This window comes from Ambystoma mexicanum, chromosome 2p (assembly GCF_040938575.1).
Source record: "Ambystoma mexicanum isolate Mex_15411 chromosome 2p, UKY_AmexF1_1, whole genome shotgun sequence".
In the NCBI taxonomy this organism is placed as follows: Eukaryota; Metazoa; Chordata; class Amphibia; order Caudata; family Ambystomatidae; genus Ambystoma; species Ambystoma mexicanum.
The window spans coordinates 110,843,852-110,867,672 of NC_090923.1; the positions used below are offsets into that span (position 1 = coordinate 110,843,852).

Consider the following 23,821-nt stretch of genomic DNA (forward strand, 5'->3'; position numbering starts at 1 on the left):
CCACGCAGCCTGGGCCAATGCACAGAGATAGACAGACACCACGCAGCCTGGGCCAATGCACCATATGCACAGAGATAGACAGACACCATGCAGCCTGGGCCAATGCACAGAGATAGACAGACACCATGCAGCCTGGGCCAATGCACAGAGATAGACAGACACCATGCAGCCTGGGCCAATGCACAGAAATAGACAGACACCATGCAGCCTGGGCCAATGCACAGAGATAGACAGACAGAATACCGACAAAGACTCGCTCGCACAGCACAATACGCGAAGCAAAGCAATTGAAATGACACTGGAAGTAGTGTTTCAATAGGGAAGCGGATTATATAATGACTTTGTGTGTATGTGCAGTCCAAGAATGTCTGTCTAAAATGTATGCACATAGAGATCGGGAGATAAAACGTCATGTTTACATGTATATCGATACCCCTGTGTGGGCATATACGTACATGCATCTTCATACATATGTCTGTCCTTGTTTGTAGATGTTTATTTATTCAAACACACATGTTGTGAAGGTTACACAGCGGGGTGGGTGCGCTTTCGCACAGTGCCACAATTATTGCGCACCCTACGCATTCTGCAGGAAGCGCAGGCGATGCTCAAGGTGTGTTCTGGTGCGGTATCGCCAGGCTCTCGGGGGTAGGGGGCCTGCTATGATGAGCAATATTTGTGTTTTTGGTTGCTGTGCATTTATGAATTGTCTAAACAAAGTTAAATGGTGATGGGCAATAACGAGCAGTGGGCACCTTCGGGTCGGACCTTACTTCTCCACACAGGGCATTTGCAAGAAAGCGGCCTCGTGCCCGCGCGCTTCTATTCATGCTGTTCTCCGAGGGGGCAGTAGTACCAATACAAACGATACACGTAATCATCCCGCAGGCTGATATTTCTAAATGTACATGCCTGGGCACGGTTACACGCACGCTCTACACAAACAGTCAATATACACTATATTTCGGAATAATCAATATTGCCTTAAAATAGTGTTGGCGCACAGATGCACCATATAATCACACACATATGACACGTGGAGTATCTGTAAATGGTGCGTGGAAGATAGACGGGCGAGTTAAGCACTCGTCTCTGACGCGTGGCCAACTTGAAATCCACAGGGTGGACTAACTCTGCCATTCATAGGTCGCTAGACGGAGAAGCAAAACATTCGTGTCACTGCGCGCATAGAAGAGGCGGGGTCCGGGGTGTGTATATTTCACGACCCTCCCGAGTCGCTGCTTAGATTCCTGGAGATAGTCTGCGCTGGAACAGAATGTCATCTGTATGCACTGCAGTCTCGTTACACCCAGAAGGCCGCGTGAACCACGTGTGCGAGGGGACGAGCGAAAAAAAGCCTAAACATCCACGCGCTACACTGCACTGTGTCTTAGTGTGCAAAGTGCATGTGTCTTTCATTGCATAGCACACGTCCACCTAGATCTACACACACACACACACTAAACGCAGTCACGACATTTGCTAAATGCCTGAACTACATACTATGACGTGTGTGTGTTTTAAATCAAAATATGCAATCAGAACGTGTTGCTATACCAACGAGGGCACATGCGATTGTGCATGCTACAAACATGCGTACGTGGAAACATATATTTTAGGTGACACGTGTCTTGCGCACACATGGATGTGGATGAATTTTTACTTGGGCATGCAACAATAACAAGTGCAGGCGATGCCCCCCTCTACTCCACTCCCCTCCCTCTACTCCACTCTCCTCCCTCTCGCTATCCACCGATCACACGCATTAAAGAATAAACGTGCACACGGCAAGCAGAAAAACAAACACACACTATGGACACGCATAGGCACACATATACTAATATGCATAATTAAGTACACAGGCGCATACATAAAAATATACGTACACAGACGCACACACAACGGGTTTATCTACATAAACCAGTATATACAAAATATAATGTAAGAATGCAGACTTACGTACTAAGGTTTTGCATAGTTTAGCAATAAGATCGTACATAATACTCACAACCACGTGCTTATAGCAAAACACACGCATACATAAGACTATGCGGGGCGCACACATACAAGTACATATATACATACATGTAAGTGTGTGAATATACACAAACACATAACATATACATATAGACAGATACACGTATTATACCTATATATGACTATAGACACACATATCATAGTACCCACAGATACCCATGTGTGTGGAGTGAGAGTTTGCTTTGTATGTGTATTATTGTAAGGGGGTTGCTTTAAGGGGATTGTTGTGTGTTTATGGGATTAGTGTATACGTGTGTGTCTGTAGGGGATTGCTGTGTGTATACATGTACGGGATTGCTCTGTGTGTGGGGGGTGCATTGTTGTGTGTGTGTTTGTGTATGTGTGTGTGTGTGTGTAATTGGGTTGTTGTGTGTGTAGAGGATTTCTCCGTGTTTGTGTATGTGTGTATGTGTGTGTGTGTGTGTGTGTGTGTGTGTGTGTGTGTGTGTGCGCGCGCGTGTGTGTGTATGGGATTCGTGTGTGTGCCTGTATGGGATTGCTGTGTGTGTCTGTATGGGATTGCTATGTGTGCGTGTAGGGCATTGCTCTGTGTTTGTGTGTGTATGGGATTAATGTGTGGAGCAGATTGCTCTGTGACTGTGTGTGTGGGAATCTGTGTGTGGGTGCGGTGTGTGTAGGGGATTGGTTTATGTGTACATGTATTGTCTTGATGTGTTTATGTGCGTGTGTAGGGCATTGCTCTGTGTTTGTGTGTGTCTGTAAGGGATGGCTGAATGTGTAAGGATTTGCTCTGTGTTTGTGTCTGCGTGTGACTGTAGGGGACTGCTGTGTGTGTGTGTGTGTGTGTGTGTGTGTGTGTGTGTGTGTGTGTGTGTGTGTGTGTGTGTGCAGGGCATTGCTGTGTGTAGGGGATTGTTCTATGTTTGTTTGGGGGGATTTGTGTGGTTTTTTTGGCGCTGTTCTGTTTGTGGGGGGGATTTCTGTGTGTGTGGGGTGGGGGCATTGCTTTCTGTAGGGGATTTCTCTATGTTTCAGTGTGGGGATTCGTGTGTGTTGTGGGGATGTTGTGTGTGGGGGGATTACTGTGTGTGGGACATTGCTGTGTGGGGGGACATTGCTGTGTGTATAGGGGATTTCCATGTACTTGGGCGTGTGCATGGGAATAGTGTGTGTGTGGGGGGGGATTGTTGTAGGGGATTGCTGTGGGGGGACATTGCTGTGTGTATAGGGGATTTCCATGTACTTGGGCGTGTGCATGGGAATAGTGTGTGTGTGGGGGGGGATTGTTGTGTACTTGGACATTGCTGTGTGTATAGGGGATTTCCATGTACTTGGGCGTGTGCATGGGAATAGTGTGTGTGTGGGGGGGGATTGTTGTGTGGGGCATTGCTGTGTGTGTGTAGGGGATTGCTATGTACTTGGGCGTGTGCATGGGATTAGTGTGTGGGTGATGTGTGTGTTTGTAGGGGATTGCTGTGTGGGGACATTGCTGTGTGTGTAGGGGATCGCTATGTGCTGGTGTGTGTGCATGGGTTTAGTGGGTGGGCGCTGTGTGTGTGTGCGTGTGTAGGAGATTGCTGTTTGGGGGACATTGCTGTGTGTATAGGGGATTGCCATGTGCGTGTGTGTGCATGGGAATAGTGTGTGTGTGTGTGTGTGTAGGAGATTGATGTGTGGGGGCATTGCTGTGTGTGTGTAGGGGATTGCTATGTACTTGGGCGTAGGCATGGGATTAGTGTGTGGGTGATGTGTGTGTTTGTAGGGGATTGCTGTGTGGGGGGACATTGCATGGTTGTTGGTGGATCGCTATGTGCTGGTGTGTGTGTGCGCATGGGATTAGTGTGTGGGTGCTGTGTGCGTGCGTAGTGGATGGCTGTTTATGCGCGCGCGGTGCACCCCCAGAGCCGCCTGCATAGCAAGTGCCGAGCCGTCCGTAGGCGCTGTCTATCCGCCGATCAAAGGCGGGCTGTGCTCTGTAAATGATGCATTAGATGCGCGGGCTGCATTTGTTGTGTGAGTTTGAAAAGGCGCTGATAATCTGGAAGGCAGAGATAAGAAACGCCATTTATTCAGCAGCACTTTGGAGCCAATTGCCAACCCTGCTCACCCCATTCTCCCGCAGCCTCCAGGAGCCCGGCTGATAACGATTGGGCTATTTATTATCTTCACAAGGAACAAAGATTAGCCAGCCCCGATGAAAAATTACCCCTGGATGGCAATAATAAGGAGGAAAGCCTCCCCTCTTGGAATCAATATTGAAAAGGTGAGCACGGCTAGGAAAGCACGGCTCGGGCAAGAAATGGCCTGTTCTCGTTTTAAATATGGAAAGCGGGATAACAGCGCTCTTCCAATCGCATCGCCAGGCCGCTAACGGGTCCGAACCGCCCATTCCTTCTCTGGGCAATACTGCACGCACGCACGCACGCAGCTGCTGCTGTGGCTTGCACTGCCTGTGGATAGGAGGGCGGGTAACATGCCGCAAAGGGCACGTTAGACGCACACAAATGGCAGCTTTTAATGGGTACACACGCGTCTCCGCTTGAAAGAGGCCCGATCTAGAAAAGTCACCCGTGTTTCCCGAATGGGCATTTCAAAACAATTTCCATGTATTAAATCAACTTCGACATGCGGGTAGTAATCAAAATGAAAGCACAATTTTCCACGTATTAAATATAATACTTTGATATTGAATACCTCCGTTTTAAAATAAAAAGAAACCACTCCAAAATCAAATAGGTTCCGTGTTTACACCTCGCTGCCTGAGTAGATGCAACTCCCTGTTAGTGCATCGCGTTTCCCAGGGAAGAGGAAGAGCAAAACTAACATTAATATTACTAATATTAGTAAACTGTTCTAAGCGCACGCATCACACACTAAATTCCCTCTTGGTCCAGCCGCGTAAATAACGTGCATTATAATATGTGTCTCATGTTTTACTTCCGAGAGAGAGGGCGTTACCGGGTAGTAATTAAATCCGTTTTATAAGCGCTGGGAACGGCTGATAAGAGCCCCCCGCGCCCAGTACAGATTTCCAGATGACAGTCCGATGTGCCATGAAGACCTGCTTCACTGCCGTGGCATGTGTTGTTCCCGCGGCATGGTATCCCTGGTGGCTGCTGCCAGGCTTCAGGGTAAAATGGTAAATGCACGTGTTGGAAAGGCAGTGAGAATTGAACCAGTCACCCTCACCCCACACACTACCCAGGGAAGGGATTGCAGCTCACGTGAGTGCGCTTAATTGTGCGGCCTGGGCACCCCGTGCCTCTGCTGAGGGTGGTGCAGCCGTCACAGTTAAAAGGCGTGCTTCGGGAGGGACGGTGTGAAAAGACTGTCCCTTACGCACAGCTACTCATCGATATCTACCTACCCATCCATCCATCCATCTAAGTGTGCGTGTATCTATATCGCACACACCGCGTGTGCAAACGCAAGTGCATGCACGCTTCTTGCGCACGCACAGATATGCTTGAGGGTTCCCAGCCAGCTAATAACTGTGAAGGCACGCACGGGTGTCTCCGCACCCTGCCTTGGATTCAGGCCGTTTCCGGGGGCGCACTGAGTTTGGAAGCGGACAGACTCCCGCCTTGTCCCCGCTCTTGCGAGTCGAGTCGCGTAGCCGCCCGGTGACAGAGGGAAACACGCAAAGGTGCGGCGCAGACAATGCGCCGGCTTGTAGCGATATTGGAATGATGCAAATGAAGGCGAGAGGACAGCTCCCTTATTATGTACATAAATACCGCGAGGCCGCCGTGGCATCCCAGAGGGTGGGGGCACAGAGCCCTCCTAGAAGGCGCTGCCAGTTTTAAACAGCCTTCCCTGGCAGCCCCTCTGCTGGCAGCAGCACTCACTCACACTCTCACATCAGGAGGGAGCGGAGCCAGATGTGCGCGCACCACCGCACAACGCTGCTGCCCCACACTAGGTAAGAGCCCGAGGCTAGCATCCAGGGTTCCTGGGCGCCCGTTGATGCCCATGACTGAGCGCGGGAGAACCCTCGTTCTATGTTTCATTGGAAGCCGGGTCCGTCTGGTGGCAGGCTCTGGCAGCATGCAGTTTGTGGATGCCCGGGTACTGCACCACCAGCTCTGCCACTGGTCTGTCGCCTATCGCCTCAGTGGCCGTGTTTCCGTTTCTTGTTGATGTTTAGCTGCTGTCCTGGCCCAGGGCCGGAGGGAGAGGCCTGCCAGCCATGCCCACCCCCATCCATCGGTTGTCTTTATGCCTGCTGGCAGGCCACAGCTCGCCCTGTCAGCCCCACGCACCGCCAGACTCGGCGGGGACGTGCTGCGCCATTTCAAGGCTTTTCATTTCCCGACATGTCATCGCTATTATTGCAGTCGACCCATGTGTAACTTGCGCTATCGATATCTTTTGCCCTACGGTATTTCAGGAATTCTAATGGCCGTGTATTTATTTGCTGGAATTTACGGAATGCGGGGGTGTTGCGCCTTTTCAGTTTCCATCCATGGAGGGGGAAGAAATACACATCCGCGCGTAAATTGGGCTCTTTCTAGGGGCTGAAGAGTCATAGTTGTGCAGCCCTCTAACGTGCATCCATTTGACTTCATGCTCCGTAAAATGGCCAGCAGCCTCGGCCCTAAAGATGCAGCGCAGTGTAGAATAACGCCCAGAAACGCTCTGGAAGTGAATACGAACATCTGGATGGCGCGGCTGCGTTCTCCTTTCCTGGTGGATATAGAAGCCATTAAGCGCTCGCCTGCGACACAGGGAAAGCGCTGCGCATACGGACCATTCGCGCGCTGAAACAAGTGTGTATGGGCGCGATACAAATAACATGCCATATCATATGCACAGAGTGCCATTAAATAACAAGTATTACGACGCAGCCGGAGACTCGCACGTAGCAGCGCGAATTAACGATAATGATTGCAATGTTTCATGTTCCACTAAACAATGCTGAGAGCACACACACAGACACACCCACACACCCTCACCCTCTCTCTCTCTCTCACACACACACACACATACACCTTGCTCCAACTCTGGTTCTTTTGTCATCCCTATATGCTCTTATTTTTGTGTGCAGCCTGTCCCACTTTACTGCACACACACTGATTTAGAACGCTTTTTTCAATGGGCTTTCCCCCCATTGATAAACGTTTTTGTAGATCAGGCCTCTTGGTTTTAATCCAAAGGTCTCCATAGATACACAGCCAGTTTAGGTCAGTTTGCCCGTCGAAAAAAATCCCCGGTTTCCTGGTTAAGAGCCGTTTGCTGAGGACTTCACCGGGACCGGAATTACGCGATTAGCGGGACTGGGCTAATTTAAGCACGTACAGCTATAACCGCAATACAAAAAAACGAATCTAGACTTTTGAAATTCAAATATGATATTTTTTTGTGTAACAAGTCTGGGGGAGTGACTGGACAGTTGTCGCTCTATTTAAGAGAACATTGGGAAAGCAGCGATGTGCGGAGTGTGTCCAGAGCGAGGCGGGGAAGGGGCGAGGGCTCCATGGAGTGCCAGCCCTGCCCGCAACCCCCCACCCCCCTCCGTCCGCCGCCACCCCCCCCCCGACTGCACCTGCCCTGCCAGGAAGACTGCGAGAGCCGGTCCCGTGCGCCAGATTTAAAGAGCTTTGCATCTTAAACTCGACCGCCTTTTTGTTGGGGAAGGGCGCACGCCGCACTGCCGGGCGCCCCTTTCAGAGCCGCCTTCTATTTATTGATATTCAAATGCTGCTCCGAACGCATAACACGAAAGAAAAGCACCGACGTGCGCAATGTCTGAACGCATCCTGACTTCCGCAGTTTCCGCAACAGCCGATGCACGCTAGAATCGCGCAAGCAGCTCCGGGATACATAAATGGATAGGAATAAAGACAGCTAGATGTATAGCCAAGCGGATAGACATAAACACATCATGTGGACGAAGGGAGCGCTGGCTTGTATGGACACTCGTACAACCCAACTACATACACACATTGAAGGATAAGGGCAAATACAATGGTTTGATAGTACGTGTGCATCACTGTTCCCATTTTCATGACCGTTTCATCTAAATAATTCGTTTGACGAGCGCCTCCCAAGGTCACCTCCTCTTTGTGAACGTGAAAGGAACGCAGAAGTGCAGTGCGAGCTGCTGGCGGAAGCAGACACTAGGCGTTAATACACTGCACTGCACACGGGTCGCTCTCAGGGCTGGAAAAGGCCCAGGCGGCCAGGAAATCTAGACAGCTCGGCGACGGCATCCGAGAATGCTAAATTACTTGGACTGACAAATTGCAAACAAATTGCAGGTTACAGAACGTATTTACAAAGTTGTCAACCTTGTGTGTATATATAGAACAGGGAAACACAGAGAATGCAAGCAGGGAGTAGACTTTGCACAGCGCCCAGGGAGAATGGGAGGGAGAACGTCCTTTTCCAGCAGTGCCCAAGGCCAAGGAGCATTGGGGAGAGAGCTCTACTCCCATGCCTGACCCGTACACTACTCATGGAGGATTTTGGGGGGGGGGGGGGCGCACCTGGGGGGGAGGGAGTCAGGGGTGTTGGGGGTGGGGGTTCGGAGTGCGCGAGCTCTTCTTCCACGCAAGGAGCCAGGCAGTGCTGATGGGAGATGTGTATGTGTGTGTGAGAGAGAAAGAGAGAGCTCTCCTCTCATGCATTATCTGTACAGTGCCCATGGAGAATGGGAGGGAGGGGGGAGAGCGACAGAGAAAGAGGGAGAGAGAGCTCTCCTCCCATGCATGACCTATACCATGCCTAATGGGGGAGGGGGCGGGGGGGTGGAAGAGAGAGAGAGAGAGAGAGAGAGAGAGAGAGAGAGAGAGATTGAGATTTCTACAGTCCACCTTACAAGCATGGTCTGAACACTGCCCATGGAGGATGGAAGAGAGCTGAGCAGTGCCCACAGAGAATTAGAGAGAGAGCACTCCCCCCAAGCAGGATTTCTACAGACCCCCTTTAAGCATGATCTAAACAGTGGCCACAGAGAATGAGAGAGAGAGAGAGAGAGAGAGAGAACTCCTCCCAATCAGGATTTCTACAGTCCTCGTTTCAAGCATGATCTGAGCAGTGCCCACAGAGAATTAGAGAGCGAGAGAGAGAGAGAGAGAGAGCACTCCTCCCAATCAGGATTTCTACAGTCCTCGTTTCAAGCATGATCTGAGCAGTGCCCACAGAGAATTAGAGAGAGAGAGAGAGAGAGAGAGAGCACTCCTTCCAATCAGGATTTCTACAGTCCTCGTTTCAAGCATGATCTGAACAGTGACCATGGAGGATGCGAGACAGAGGGAGAGAGAGGGAATACTCCTCCCAATAGGATTTCTGCAGTCCCCCTTTCAAGCATGATCTAAACAGTGCCCACACAGGATGAGAGATAGCGAGAGAGAGAGCACTCCTCCCAATCAGGATTGTTACAGTCCTCCTTTCAAGCATGATCTGAAGAGTGCCCATGGAGGATGAGAGATAGCGAGAGATAGAGATAGCGAGAGAGAGAGCACTCCTCCCAATCAGGATTTCTACGGTCCTCCTTTTAAGCATGATCTGAAGAGTGCCATGGAGGATGAGAGATAGCGAGAGAGAGAGAGATAGCGAGAGAGAGAGAGAGAGAGAGAGAGAGCACTCCTCCCAATCAGGATTTCTACAGTCCTCCTTTCAAGCATGATCTGAAGAGTGCCCGTGGAGGATGAGAGATGGAGAGCACTCCTCCCAATCCGGATTTCTATATTCCTCCTTCCAAGAATGATTTTGACAGTGCCCATGCAGGATGGAAGAGAGAGAGAGCACTCCTTCCGAGCAGGATTTCTATATTCCTCAAGCATGATCTGAACAATGCCCATGGAGAATGTGAGAGAGAGAGACGGAGAGAGAGAAAGCACACCTTCCAAGCAGTATTTCTACTGTCCCCCTTTCAAGCATGATTTGAAGAGTAGCCACTGAGGATGGAAGCGAGCACTTCTGCCAAGCATGATTTGTATAGCCCCTGGGGAGGTTGGGAGCAAATGCTCTTATCAAGCATGATGTAAACGGAGTCCATGGAGCCTGTAAAGGATGGGACAGAATGCTTCTATCAAGCATGATTGGAAGAGTCTCCAGAGAGAATGGGAGAGTGCTCTCCTTCCAAGCATGATTTGAACAGTGACTGGGGATTGCCCGGAGTGCCCATTACAAGAATAATTTAAAAAGAAAATCAGACTATACAAGTGACATTATTTTTTATAGAAGCTGAAGCGCTATTTGGAAAGATGTAATATTTGGTAAAATATTCCAGCTCGTTCGGTTACATGCCTTCAAATGATTTTTTGGGTTATATTTGAATCCCTCTGTATCCAATGGTGAAACTCTTTGACAGTGTAATTATCTCAATCCTACTCTATGGGAATGCCGTTCGGGCCCTGATAATAATCAAGGGGTATGCAGAATGGGACAAACCCCACAGAAACCCTGCACTTCTAGTTCTGTAAGCATCTACTATGCGCGCATAGAAACTGCTGTCAAAACCCTTGGAGCAGAGCTGGAGAGGTTACCTCGGTTGCCGAATGGCCAGAAGGTCTCTTTGACGTCAGGTGCCACTTAAAAAGATTGACCCAAACACTATAGACTTCGAGGTCCTACAGAATTAAATAACCAATCTCAGCAAAGATTTGGAAGATTTCTATGTAAGCACGATGAGAACACCAAAAACCACCAAACATAATACGTGAAACCACACACAGACAGAGTGACCTCCCTTTAGGAACCTAAAAGAATCACAGAGAGGTACTTCAAATACTTCTGGGAAACACAACTCCGCCAATATAGCCAACTAGAATGCTACAGAACATTTATGCGAGAACCCAGACTTACAGTATAGCTGATCCTCGCCTGAAACACAATCAACAAACAAAGGCACACCAAATATGCACTATGAAATCAAAAGCTGGAATAGAGACTGGTCAACACAGATCAAACCAGAAACCCAGATAGGCCAGAAGTAGACAACAGTGTGGAGTGGCGATTGAAAGACACGTTCTCCTAAGCTGTGCACTTATTCCCCACTTCCTGCACAGAAAAGTAGACTTCCCAAAGAAAAGAGATGATCAAAAAAAGCTTTGCCACCTTTGTGAGTAAAAAAAAGGCACCGGGAGCATGCAATAAATTACATTTCTACATGTCATCAGGACAGAAAATGCACATAGGAATGCATCTTCTGTACCTGCTTTGGATATAAACCTGTCTGACATGTCATCCAAATACACTATTTAGACTTGTACATTCATGGTTTGTACACTGTGTGTTACCTGTGTGTTACCAGAGGGACACCACATGTCAGATAACAACATGCCTGCTTACACTCTTTCGAAGATGGGGGACTGCCTGCACCCCGAACCGGGAGCCTACTATGAGCTTGTACTTTATGGGTTGGGTGAGCCGGGCACTGGAGACCTGCTTTCAGCCATACTCTGCCCCTGCACCATACATTATTGAAGGGATACCCTTCAAACAACCCATGGAGCCCCAAACCGACAGTCAAGGTGCACCTGCTGCTTGCTCAGAGGGCATGAGGTCCTCTATTCACCTTCTGTGGCGGCCAGCAGAGCACTGGAGGGCTACCTTCACTGCCCAACCCTCATTCCCTGCACAATTGAGTGCTGTCTACTGGTTAAGACTGGAAATATCCTTTCCACATCTAGGAATCCCTCCATACGTGGGCAGGCCTTTTGAGGTGGCTTAGGGCTGACTGCATCTCTACCCATGCTGTACACTATGCGTTCCTCTATACATTGCATGTCCCCAATCCGCTGAATATGCCCGTCCATACATTACAGGTGCCCCTTCATTAAATGTGTATGCCCTCCATATATTGAATGTGTCCATCTGCACAGTACACATGTCCATCTACATGTCAAGCATGTCCCCCCATAACGTGTGAGTCCATGCGTTGGACGTATGCATTCATATATTGATTATATCTGCAAATTCATTGAAGGCAGAAGGAGGCAAGGAAATGCACATGCATTCGAATGCTTTTAAATAATGCTAGGCAATACCACAAAGTATGCATTTTATTATAATGAAAATGACACATTCACTTCTGTGAATTCCATAAAAAAACAGGTACTTGCATGTTTAAGCTACAAAGATGAATCAAAGATAAACATGTAATCATTTTCAGATGTATTTGGGAGAAATCCTACTGACCTTGATCAAATTCTCTGTTCCCAAATCCCTGAGATGTATCAGAATTCCGGATTCTCTCGGCTGTTTCAGAGGGAATTTACAGACATGAACAGTAACAGCGATTTGAAGAGTGGCCTTATGCAAGCTCTCCAGTGTGCCTATGTCTGGCATTAATTAATTCAGACATGGAGCCTGATTTACAAAGCGTTTTTCAGTGGGATTTCACCATGGAAAAAAGCTGTTGTAAATCAAGCCTATGGACTTTTCTGTGCATTTTGGGAAATGCAGTATGGCATTTAGAATGGGAAAAGCAAAACCACAAATCCAAGAACGTAAAGAAAACAGTGTCACAGCTTCTAATGTCAGACATGAACTCTGAATGATGTCAACCCCAAAGAAATGATAATCTACGCCTCTGAATATAACGTTCATTACAGTTAACGACAAATACATGCACAGCGCTCTCATTGTTCACTTGGGGATAATTCATGGAACGTTTAGTGCAGTGCAAAGTGACTTTGCCAACAATCACGTTGAACCGGGACTAAGTCCTAATTCTTTGCAACATGCTAAATTGGCCTAATAAAAAAATGCACCCACTAAGCAGTGTGGACTTTGGTACTTTTTGGTGAAATAGGCCCATTTAGCATTGCGCAAAGAGTACTTTTGAAGTGCAGAGGACCTTGTTCCGCAAAAATACCCTGTGACAGCAGAAGAGGCAGTGTGCGAAAGTAGGAGCGCTGCACCATTGAGAGAGTGTCCCCAGGAGGGAGGGTCTGAAATGGCAAAGGAAGGGTTTTTCCCAGGGGCTCCTTGCTTTTTTCGCCCACGCTCGATTTCCTTCATTGGGTGCTTGCTCTCCCTCTTTGGCACGCTTTTGATTAGAATGAATACATTCGTTTCCGGGGTGTTTGCTCCATGTCAATGTATTAAAGGGGTCAGGCTGCTGAGCTGCTCACATTTTACACAGGTTGCCTTTGAGAATAAGGCGGCTGGTGCATTTTACAAAATTAGGCATCTCAGAAAGACACAAATTACATCCTTTTCTGAGATGCAAAGTCCCTTGACAATCAGTTTGTTACGTCCCGCTTTAAAGCAACCTTATAAACTGAAGAGCAATGATAGCACCACTTTAAATGTGTGTCTTCTGAATCTGGACAGCAATCACAGACAGCTGTCTGCCAATGTAAGGCCCATTAGTGGGATGTAGCTGTGATAGCTCTTGTGGCCAATGGCTACTGAGGTGGGCTTACACTACTGAGGTGGGCTTAATACACTATCTCTTTGACACAAAGCCAGGTGCGCACGAAATAAAGGAAGGACATCGTTTCCTGGCTTAGCCTGGAAAACCATTGGAATCTAGTGAGCGTTCTACAGGATGGCCAGTAATATCTGGTACTGTTTTAAAACATGAAGCGGACACTTCCACACTTTAATTTTAAATCATTACCAGTCAGGTTCCAAAATGTCGTGAAATGAAGCAGTTTTACCTTACATTCAGAATGAAGCAGTATGCTGGAAAGCTTGCTATGAGCACATTTCGCCTTGCTTCTTTCACATGTCAACATTTAGAAACAATATTTCTATATCTTGCATTATTCCACTTCTGTTATTTACAACATATTATGTTGCATGATTTAGAAAGGTTTTTTGCTCTTATTATTCTGCTTCACTCACCATTATTCGAATGTGCTGCTTGATATGTTCCATATGCTCCTCTGCGCATGGTACGTGCCAGTCGTACACTGCACTTGTTGGCAGTTTGCAGGTGCCCCTCGAAGAGGACCATGTTCATACATTGCCAATGTCCAGCGCCTGCTCTCCGTGGTGTGAGTGTCTTCTTTCACTGGGCATGGGCCTCTTCCGTGCAGTTATATGAGATGAAAGCTTTGTGCTCGCCATTGTGTGGGCTATGCGCACTATACAGAACACTGCAGCCCGAATGGGCGGCGCAGGCGACAGGCCAGTGAAAGAGACCAAGCACATCATTTATACATCTTTCCAAAATGCAACAGATGAGAATGCACATTTTCAACACACCCAAGTCCATCCCTGCTTATGCCTGGGGGAGTGGTTCTGCCTGCCACGCCCCACACCTAATGAACGGTCCTGGGTAAACGAGGAGACCCCTGTGAATCGACTAAACCCCCATTCCCATTTTCCTCCACCATTTGCGATTACCATTAATCACTGTTCAGTGAGCACCAGCCATGACTGCCTCGCCGTAAAGCCCAGAGTCTTGGCCCCCAACTAAGTGGAACATCTCTCTACCAGAACCCCTAAATACTTGGCAGTCGTATAAATGCAATGCGATGTGCTAAATCTACTGCTCCCACTCGGGCCCTATCTCAGACTGTAGGGAGCGATGGGTGGGAAAACTGAGCTAGGACGCAGCCCTTTACCTTGCTTGTCAAAGAGTAGGAGAGCACTGCTTTCTTCCCTTCTCATAAGTCCTCACCTGTGACCTTACCTCCTGCGCCTACTGATGATGCCACCCCGCTGCTCAGCGTCCAGATCCTCCTCAAAGTCTCTCCAAACACTCGCCCCCGCGCCTCCCAATAGCTCTGCCCCAGAAGTTCTGCAATGACTTGCTGGTGTCTACACTGGATGTATGGTATGAAATGCGGTAGCCAACCTGTCACCTTCCAGATGTTCAGGCCTAGAACTCCGATCAGATAAAGAGAGTGTAGTGAATTGTGAGGGATCTACAGGTACCAACCTATCCGCATACCAAACGCTGTGCCAGGTAGGCCGCGTGTGAGGACACTAGCCTGCACGCCGCTCTCTTCAAACACAGGAGCAACTAAGTAGGTGTTGAACACAAAATAAAAAAGTGACCCTTTATGGCTCATGCGCAGGACTCAAACCCTAAAACCACGTGTGGGGTCTCTGACATACATACCCAATGGGAGGCGACGTTACACAAGTGAGCATATCCAAAAGTGAAATACACCAGTCTCACTGAATTTGTCTTTCAACCATTAAATAAAATCCACAGGACAAACGTGAATTTGCCAAAAGAACAGATTGTATTGTACCATTGCTGGCTAAGTATAAATGGGGTCCACCTTCTTTATAACAAATGCCCTGCATAGCAAAATGTCCATGAGACATTGTAGGGATCCATGAGGAAAGATGTCCGTGGTCTCAGTGCTTTCGTTTTCGTTTTTGTCATTTTCTATGGATGTAATGTAATTTGTTTTGGAAAAGTTGAGTTTACTCAGCTAAATTCAAAAAACAAACAAAAAAAAGATGTCTGTGATCTTGCACGAAGTTTTCGGATTCACAACCACGTGACTGGGATTCGAATCGCAGCAGGGGCTCTGCTTGCTGTTCGTAGTGCCAGCCACTTATTATTATTATTTTAATGCCTTGAAAATAAACAAAGGGGTGGACAAGCCCTCTGAATACAGTGGGCAGATGCTATGCGCCTGCTCCCTCGACCTGTGCATACATGTAAGGTATCCCCATGAGGCATTGGTCTCTGTAAGAAGAGAGGCCAACACAATTCGACCAGTCATAACTTGATATGTTTAGTGGCCAAAATTGTATAGAATCATGTGAAAAGATAATAACTCATATATATTCCAACATGAATTTCTTGGATTCTAGGCTCAGTATCAGTATTAGTGTGTAAATAGTTTAAGAAAAGTTGTTCAACTTTATTCTTTTTACTGTTGTTTTTATATTCGTTGATGATTTGTTTTTCTATTCATGATTTGATATTAATGTATGTAATTTGCAATATGTGTAAAGTTTGAATTTATTTTCAATCTACATCACATTAAAGAATTATTATTATTATTATTAGTGTTTTGTCTCCCAAATTGGACATGTAAGCATGGGAGTGTTTCAGATTTAGGTCACAGTTTAGCGATTTAATGATGAGTCAATATAAAGTAAACTAGCGGACAGAATTCCAGAAAGCAGATCCAGACTAAGGTTCATACCAACATGTATTACCATACTACCATCAAACAAATATACGTTCAAAGCGGGTCCAGCACTTAGATATGGAATATGCCAGGTACGGGCAGTAAGGTGTTGATTTTTCACAAAGGCACTTGTATACTCTATGGAAGGTTTACCATCCAGTAGCTTCAGGGGGAGGGGCATCCATGTATGTGTGCCATGTTGGATGTGGGAGAGTGAGGGAGGTCGTGGCTACATATCCTCAGTCATCATTCGGACCTCTGTGATGAGACCTCTCATCTGGCATACACAATACCCTTAGCAGTGGGCAGTAAAGCATTATATGAGTTCTCTACAGTGAGCGCAGAGAGTATTTTCATCAGAGAAACAAGTGAATTCTCTATCTCTCACGCTAGCGCTCAACTCACGGAGCTATCTTCCTTTGCGCATGGAGCTGCATATGCATCTGGTTGACACATGCCCAGCACACACTGAAAATATTATACTTAATGATTGTACCTTGTCACCTACATAGCAAAGAAGTAGACATGGTCTTGTCAATAATGCATGTCAAGTAGTACATGGCATCACTGCAACAAAACAATCCACAGCACTATTTGTCGCGTTCGAATCAATATACGACAAAAATATACACAAACGTAGATACATAATATGAAATGCAACACTGGGTCCAGTACAGGCAGCCGGATATATGATAGAGTAACTGAATAGCTAAGTCCCACAAACAATTCAGTCCAGCTGTTCACATACCTTTTGGCACTTAGACACTACACAACCGCCCTCTCGCCTTTGCAATATGGGCTGCTGTTAGAGGCCTACCTACCATAGGGCTATAAATGCACACACGCATTTCACCACCCCCTACAGTTCAACAAAGACTACCATCTTCCAAAGGGCGTTCATCCACCACAGAGCTTCGAAGCAATACGAATGGCAATAGGCGCTATACAAATATCACCTAACACAACATATATAAATCACCTTATGCTTTGGGCTTAAGGACTGCTTTTATTGGTTACAACATTGACTTCTAAATGGAATTCCCCGGCCCGCCGCCTGTTTAGGTGTGCTACTCAACCAGTCACTGTCAAATTTTAAAAGAGGATGTTTGATATCCTTTTTTATTTTTATAAATTGGTCAGCCACCATGCCGATTAAATGCGAGATGCAGGTGGCCGTGCCAACAAAGGACCTTCTAAGGCAAAGCATTTGTGGACGTTTTTCGGCTGTTAAAACAGATACAACAGTTCATGAATGCAATTGATAATGAAAATGATTAATCAAAAATGTCACATTGAACTAAAAGTAGTCTTTACTAAAACAGAAAGTCCTGGTTCCATGGGGAAATCGTACCTAACAGTCCTATAAGGATGGGTATAGGAGGTTGCATGTCTGGCACCACTAGATAACCCGGGAACAGCCCTGGTGATTCCTCGAGAACTACCAATGCATACCCAGACTGGTTCCCCCTCCACCTGAGCACCAAAGGGATTAGTCTGAACTGGTGAGCAGCTCCACGGCAACTCCGCCGTTAGGCACTGAGCTTCTGTGTACACCTAGGAGTAAAATTATCTCCCTACAAATGTCCACACGTCCAGCATACAGTTATCTCAAACGTGTACCACAATCCACGAAATTCAAAATGGCAGGGTGGGCAAAAGAAGGCAAAACACTGCACACTGAGAGTGAGCATGGTGAACACGAGCATGCTGGGAACAAACCCTGCTTGCTCCCTACATCTATTTTAAGTTCCTAAGCTCCTGACACACAAGACCCAGAGTGTGAACGTAGCACCACTTGCAATGATGTCATCACAAGCTGCACAGCGCTGAAATGCAATGAAGAGCGATGCCTCGGCATGAAGGGCTTGGTAAGAGGAGTGCGGTCACCAACTGTGGAAGTCGAATGATATCCAGCATCATTGCTCAGCAGCATGTAAAGGCTCACATCCTCGCCATGCAGACTTCCAATGTGCTGCTTTATGTTAGTTGGCATGCGTCTAGTACACATGTGCCAAGAGTGTAGCATCTGAGCAATGTTGACTCATCCAGAGGTTGCAGGCCTAAGCATGGGTGCATGAAGTATGCGTTTTTGTAATGTGTCCAACGTGACTTGCATCGGGTGTGATGCGTGAGGACATATTTATTGAGCACTTGGTTAAACATACAAAGCCGTAGGCACAGTTCACATTTTAAAAGCAGTATAAATATTCTTATGATAATCATCACAACCAATATAAAAGAGGATAAACAATACACTCCAATCATACAATCAATATTATAAACAACATGATAGGCACAGAGAGAAATGTGATGTTTCTGCTAACTCATGCTCAATTTCAAGCAAATCCATGCGTGTAGATCCCATTGTGTCCAGTTTAGGTTGTTTTATACAAACCCGTTCTTGCAAAAGGTGATTATTAAGTTGATCTAAAAGGCCAACAAAAGTTTGACAGCCTCTCTCCATACATAGTAGCTTGTTCCCGCAATAACCAATAAGGATGCTCCATACGCGCTCCATTGCGCCTAGAAACACTTGTGCACAGGCGCGTTATAAATGACTTATATCATATCGGGTGCTCCAGAATTTATTTTTCTGGACATTTGTCAGTGTACTGACAAAAGGAGAATATGCATTTTGATACTGCAATTTTAAATAATTAGGGCATTGGGTTAAATATGGCGGGTTGATTCTACTGCTCCATGACAAAATCTGCATGATCTAGCCTAAAACGACATGCCTAACCAGCCTCCAGTATATGCAAACGTAGGCAGAATATTTAGGCGAAGTCGAAGGCGAATAATACATTCTCCCCATTTGCCATCACAGAGCTCAAACATATATGAGCGGGGACCAGTAAAAACAAATCCTTGCTGGCTGCATTCAAAATATCGTCTTTACTGCTTAACCTTTGGATAATTTCCGCTCTATCCCATGCCCAAGTCTTCTTTTTAAGAATGTTAATATAATCTGGCATATCAGGTATTGCATGCACTGGAAAGTGAACATCATCACAATGTTGACATACTGTTTTTTTAAAGCCTTCAGAAACGTATTAGAAAATTCTGCTTCCAACTTCATTCCTATAAGTGCCAACAGGATCTTATCTTGGGGTTTCCCGAGTAACAATGAGAAATAGAGCTTACAGAGTTTTAACAGCCACTGAGCACGAAGTGAAATTAGGCCCAACTCACATCGTAAAACCACCACTGGAGTTGTCCTAGGGACTTTTAATATAGTTCTAAGATTTTTTTCCCTCAAACCGCTCCAAAACATCCCACATAGGGTTCTGATAACAATTCAAGGACAAAGGTAAGTGCTGGAATTATACTGGTTAAGTATATTTTAATGACATTTTCCAAATGATTGCCAGCAATATTAGTAGCAAAACGTTTTATCACGAGCCATTTCTTAAATATGTGGGATGAAATGAAGTCGCCATAATGAGGGTAAGTAGGAGATATACAAAGAGGGAATCCAAGATAAATATAGCAATCCACCACTTCCAGATTGGTGTCATTCAGTTTCCATACAAAAGAGCAATGATACTTGGTTTTGCTCCCAAATACCATAACCTTGGAAAAATTAACACTCAACTAGTTTGTTCTAGCATATACGAATAAAGCGTCTGTGGAGCAATGTAGGCCGACTAATATATGGTCCATAAGGATTGTGTCATCAGCATACATTAGCCAAGGCAGAGGCTGGGTTCCAATTCGTGGGGGAAAATGTTGCACCCGTCCAGATAAAGGTCTATGTCCGAAACATATACGTTGTATAGTAGGGGTTCAAGCATGCACCCCTGCTTCAATCCTGTGTTAGTTTTGATCGAGTGTGATAAACTTCCCTCTTGTGTTTGGCGTATGGACACTGCTGTGTCGCTATACAGGGGTTTGATATAATACAGTAGATCTGGGTCGAGACCCCAATTCCCTATTTTGTTCCAAAGATTCTTATGACAAACTGTATCGAATGCCTTGGAGTAATCTACAAAGCATAGGTACAGTTTGCATTTACAGGAAATGGTATCCGAAACAAGGTACTGTAATGCACAATTATTATGAATGGTACTACTGAAGCCTGTTTGAAATTTTTGTTAGCGAGCAGCGTCCTCAGCCCACTTACTAAGCTTTTTAAAGAGAAGAAAGGCAAAGATTTCGGTGCTCGTGTCCAATATGGCTAATAATCTGTAGTTGGAGGGATCCTCTGTCCTGACTTTTTTTTTTATAAATAAGGATCAGTACAGAGTTTCTCCAACTTTCAGGGATGAAGCCCAAAATGAAGATCCTGTAGGACCAATCTGCCAGTAATTCTGCCCAAAGAACAGGATTGGCTTTGCATACTACATTAGGAATGGTATCAGGATCTGGGGCCCTTGAACTTTTTTGCCTCTTTATAACCATTTCTATGTCATCAGCGTCAAAATCCTCCAATCTTCTTGGTGTTTTATGCAGACAAGTGCCAAAGGATGCGTTACTGCGGGATTTGAATACATAGAGGTTATGTAAGAAGACCACGTTTCCTCTGAAATGGGGTTCAACTCATGCGTGGTAATACCTGCCAGATAAGATCTAAAAAAGGACCAAAACCTCCTGCTATAGTTAGTATCTAATGTGTCAAACATATGTGTCCACTTGACACTATGCAATGAGTAGCGATGTTGATGCACCCAATTATTGTATTTGGTAGGTAAATAGGTCAGGGTAGCCAAACGTACCGAATCAAACAGATCAGTACGTTCCATAATCTCCATTCATACTCTTAAGTAAGGTTTCTTTCTCTGGTGCATAACTACATCGAAAGGGCTATGTGCCGATCTGTATCGTGTATCCTTCGTCCCACACCATTTTTATTGATCAAGCAATTGTGATAGAGCTGTATTTGTATCTCCCCCATAATGGGTAAACCTACATTCAAACCATACAGGATCATCTGAAAGAAATTTGTTAAGTGTCTCAATACTGGATCCTGACCAACAAATGGGATTCTCTGGTTGTTGGCCGAATCATTCTCACATGACTTTCTCAAGGAGGTTTTACCCCCATCAGCCAACACGCACATCCAAGTTAATAAATGATTGCTCAGATTAAGTTGAATGAGGTCAATAGGGCTGAGGTGGGCCCAGAATTCATGGCTAACGAAAACATATTCAGTGCAGGAGGAGTGCTTCCCATTGGTCCAAATTTTCCCAAATAGCAAAGAGCCTTTTCCCTTAGCATTGAGGCAAACTGGGCCATGAGTTACCAAACATTGTCTCCAACAATTTACTCTCAAAGAAAGACCTATAGAGTTAGATAATAAGTCTACAGTTGCGACTATATTAGAGGTAGTCAATGCTTCATTCCCTAAATAGATGTTATCATTGAAATCCCCAGCAATTATTATCTGCCCCAAGGGGACTTGATTATACCAATAACTTAGCATCCCAGGGATCTTCCTGCATATAGAGTTGTATGCATCCCCATAGGAGGATTGTATATATCAATGACCAGGACAGGGGTTTCAAAAAGAGTCCTATCATGCAAAATTGCTGATAGGACATAGGGAGAAGGAATGCCAACAGACAAATGTGTCGTAGAAATATGTACTCTGGTCCCAATGGCTAAACCGCCAGAAGGACGTCCTCTACCATTCTCCTTAGCTCTAGGGCAATACTATATCCATCAAAGAGGTAATTGTCAATCAGCCAGGTCTCCTGCGACAAGTAAATGTCATAAAACATCAATGTGTGCTGACCTAAGGGGTTTTTAAAAAATGAATTAAAATCCACGTATTCCAGGAGGCCCACCTGATTTGAGGGTGTGTTTCAGGAATTCATACAGGTTGCAAAACAGGATGATTAGTTGGATCCATCAGCTAAGAGGTATGAGTCCTCCGCTCAGTGCCCAGGGCACAAGCCCGATGTCCAGAGCAAGGTGTAACAGGTGTACGTGGTGGAACAAGAGATGTAAAAGTGTTCATACAAGCATGGGAATTAGCATGCAATGGGTGATTTCGCTTCTTCCGCAGTCAGCAAATAGCCCAACTTCTGGAGCTCTGATTGATAGGAGCACAAAAGGGCCGTAATAGCTGGTGAGTCAAATTCAATGATGGCCCAATTAGTGACACTATGTACCTCCGGCAAGACAAGTCTTATAATGTCATGTCTACAAATGTTCCTAAGTGGAGGAATAGAATGAAACAGGGCTATTCAGGAAAGGGCTAGTTGATAGAGGGACTTAATCCACTTACCCAATAGCAACATTTTTCCACAATGCTGATCGAACCCTGAGTGGGATATTTCTCTATGGGACCACTATGGTGAGCAACTGGGGGTGCCCTGCGCTTGTTTTTCAACATAGCAGGTTACAAATATGGGACTAGAGTTTGTTGTGTGCAAAGTGGTTGTAGCAAGGGTATTGGTAAACTGCTTGTTCTTATGACCAACTTGCAGCCATCTTTCAAGTGAACCACGTAAGTCAGCCTGTCGTATCGTACCATCCGCTAGCGTATTAGTGACAGTAGTGATAGGTCTGCATACGATATCTTGAGACACACTCGACAATCTCAATGACAGAGGGAGACTGTTAGGGTTATCGAAATCGACAGGCTATAATGCGTTTGGGCTTGTGAGTCGTACTTCAAGCGTAGTCAATTTCTTTGGGGCATACAGAAGGGGGTGGCCATGTCTCTTCTTTCTTCTCATGATGTTTCTGGGGTTAGTCAAAGTAGTGTTCGCAGTATGGAAGCTCCCCCAGCCCAAAGGCAAATTTTCCATCGGCAGCAAGTCCAGTGGTTCCATAACCACTTTATTCATGCATGCCATTGATTGGGTTTGAGATGTAAGATTATTTACAGGCTATAGTGTATTAGAGACTCGGTTTGTCAGACTCGATGTTTGCAGTGCCAAAGGATAGGCGTTGCTGGGAAGAGTGGGTCAACTGCACCAATTCATTGGGCGGGTTCCAAAGAATCACACATAGGTCAATAAGGTCCCAAGATGCCATCAACGAATTTGGCCAGGATCGTTTTAATCTCACATTGTTCTTTTGGCATGTTAGTACAAAGTGGGAGCTGTGACCCTATTGACACCGCAATTGATTTCAGTTTTGATTGTAGTGGTTCTCCCGGCTTGCCCCAAAAATTGGTAGTGGGGAAAGAACTGGGTGCTGCTGCCCCACCATGCTCATCTTCAGCCTCACTATGACTTTCACTTGAGCTACCATAGTTGCTGGAAGAGCTCGCAGAGGAAATCAGACGTTGCAGGTCAAGAGTTGCCGAGAATTGGGTTTCAATGATGTTGTTATATGCAACTGAGGAATTCAAAATAGCATTCCTCTCAGAAGGTCCCAGTGATTTCCGTTGGAGATTGAGGCATACGTTGAGTAGGGAATTATTATTGTCGAGGGGAAGAGAGAACAGAGCGGCTTGGTCTTCGGAAGCAGTGATGACAGCTCAGGGCTATAGCTCCCCAGAGCCAGCGACTCGAGAATCAGCACGGGATCAGGCAACATAGACGACAATGGCCCACGATCAGACACAGTACATGTATGCGTCAGTGAACCCGCCACGTGGGTCAGGCGAACTGATGAGGGGGGGCTTGCTTGTTAGCAGCAGCGGAGAACTCTGCGTGTAGTACCCGTAATAGCCTGTGATTTTATTTAGGGCTGTTTTATCCCTGATGGTACCCTGTTCACAGCCGGTTGCAGCTTCTGGTAGAGAACAGGGTTCACACGCGGGCGAGTTGCTGCTTTTGTTCTCAACGTCTGCACTGCAAAGTCCAAGT

At 46.2% G+C, this 23,821-nt stretch overlaps 1 protein-coding gene across 1 annotated transcript in view; it reads left to right on the top strand.

Annotated features, from left to right (window-relative positions):
* Nucleotides 1–5,817: 5,817 nt before the first annotated feature.
* GATA2 (GATA binding protein 2) overlaps nucleotides 5,818–23,821 on the top strand; it is a 58,080-nt gene continuing 40,076 nt past the window's right edge. The window contains exon 1 of the mRNA XM_069643355.1: nucleotides 5,818–5,920. The gene's annotated coding sequence lies outside the window, so the exon portion shown is untranslated. The remainder of the gene's footprint in view (nucleotides 5,921–23,821) is intronic.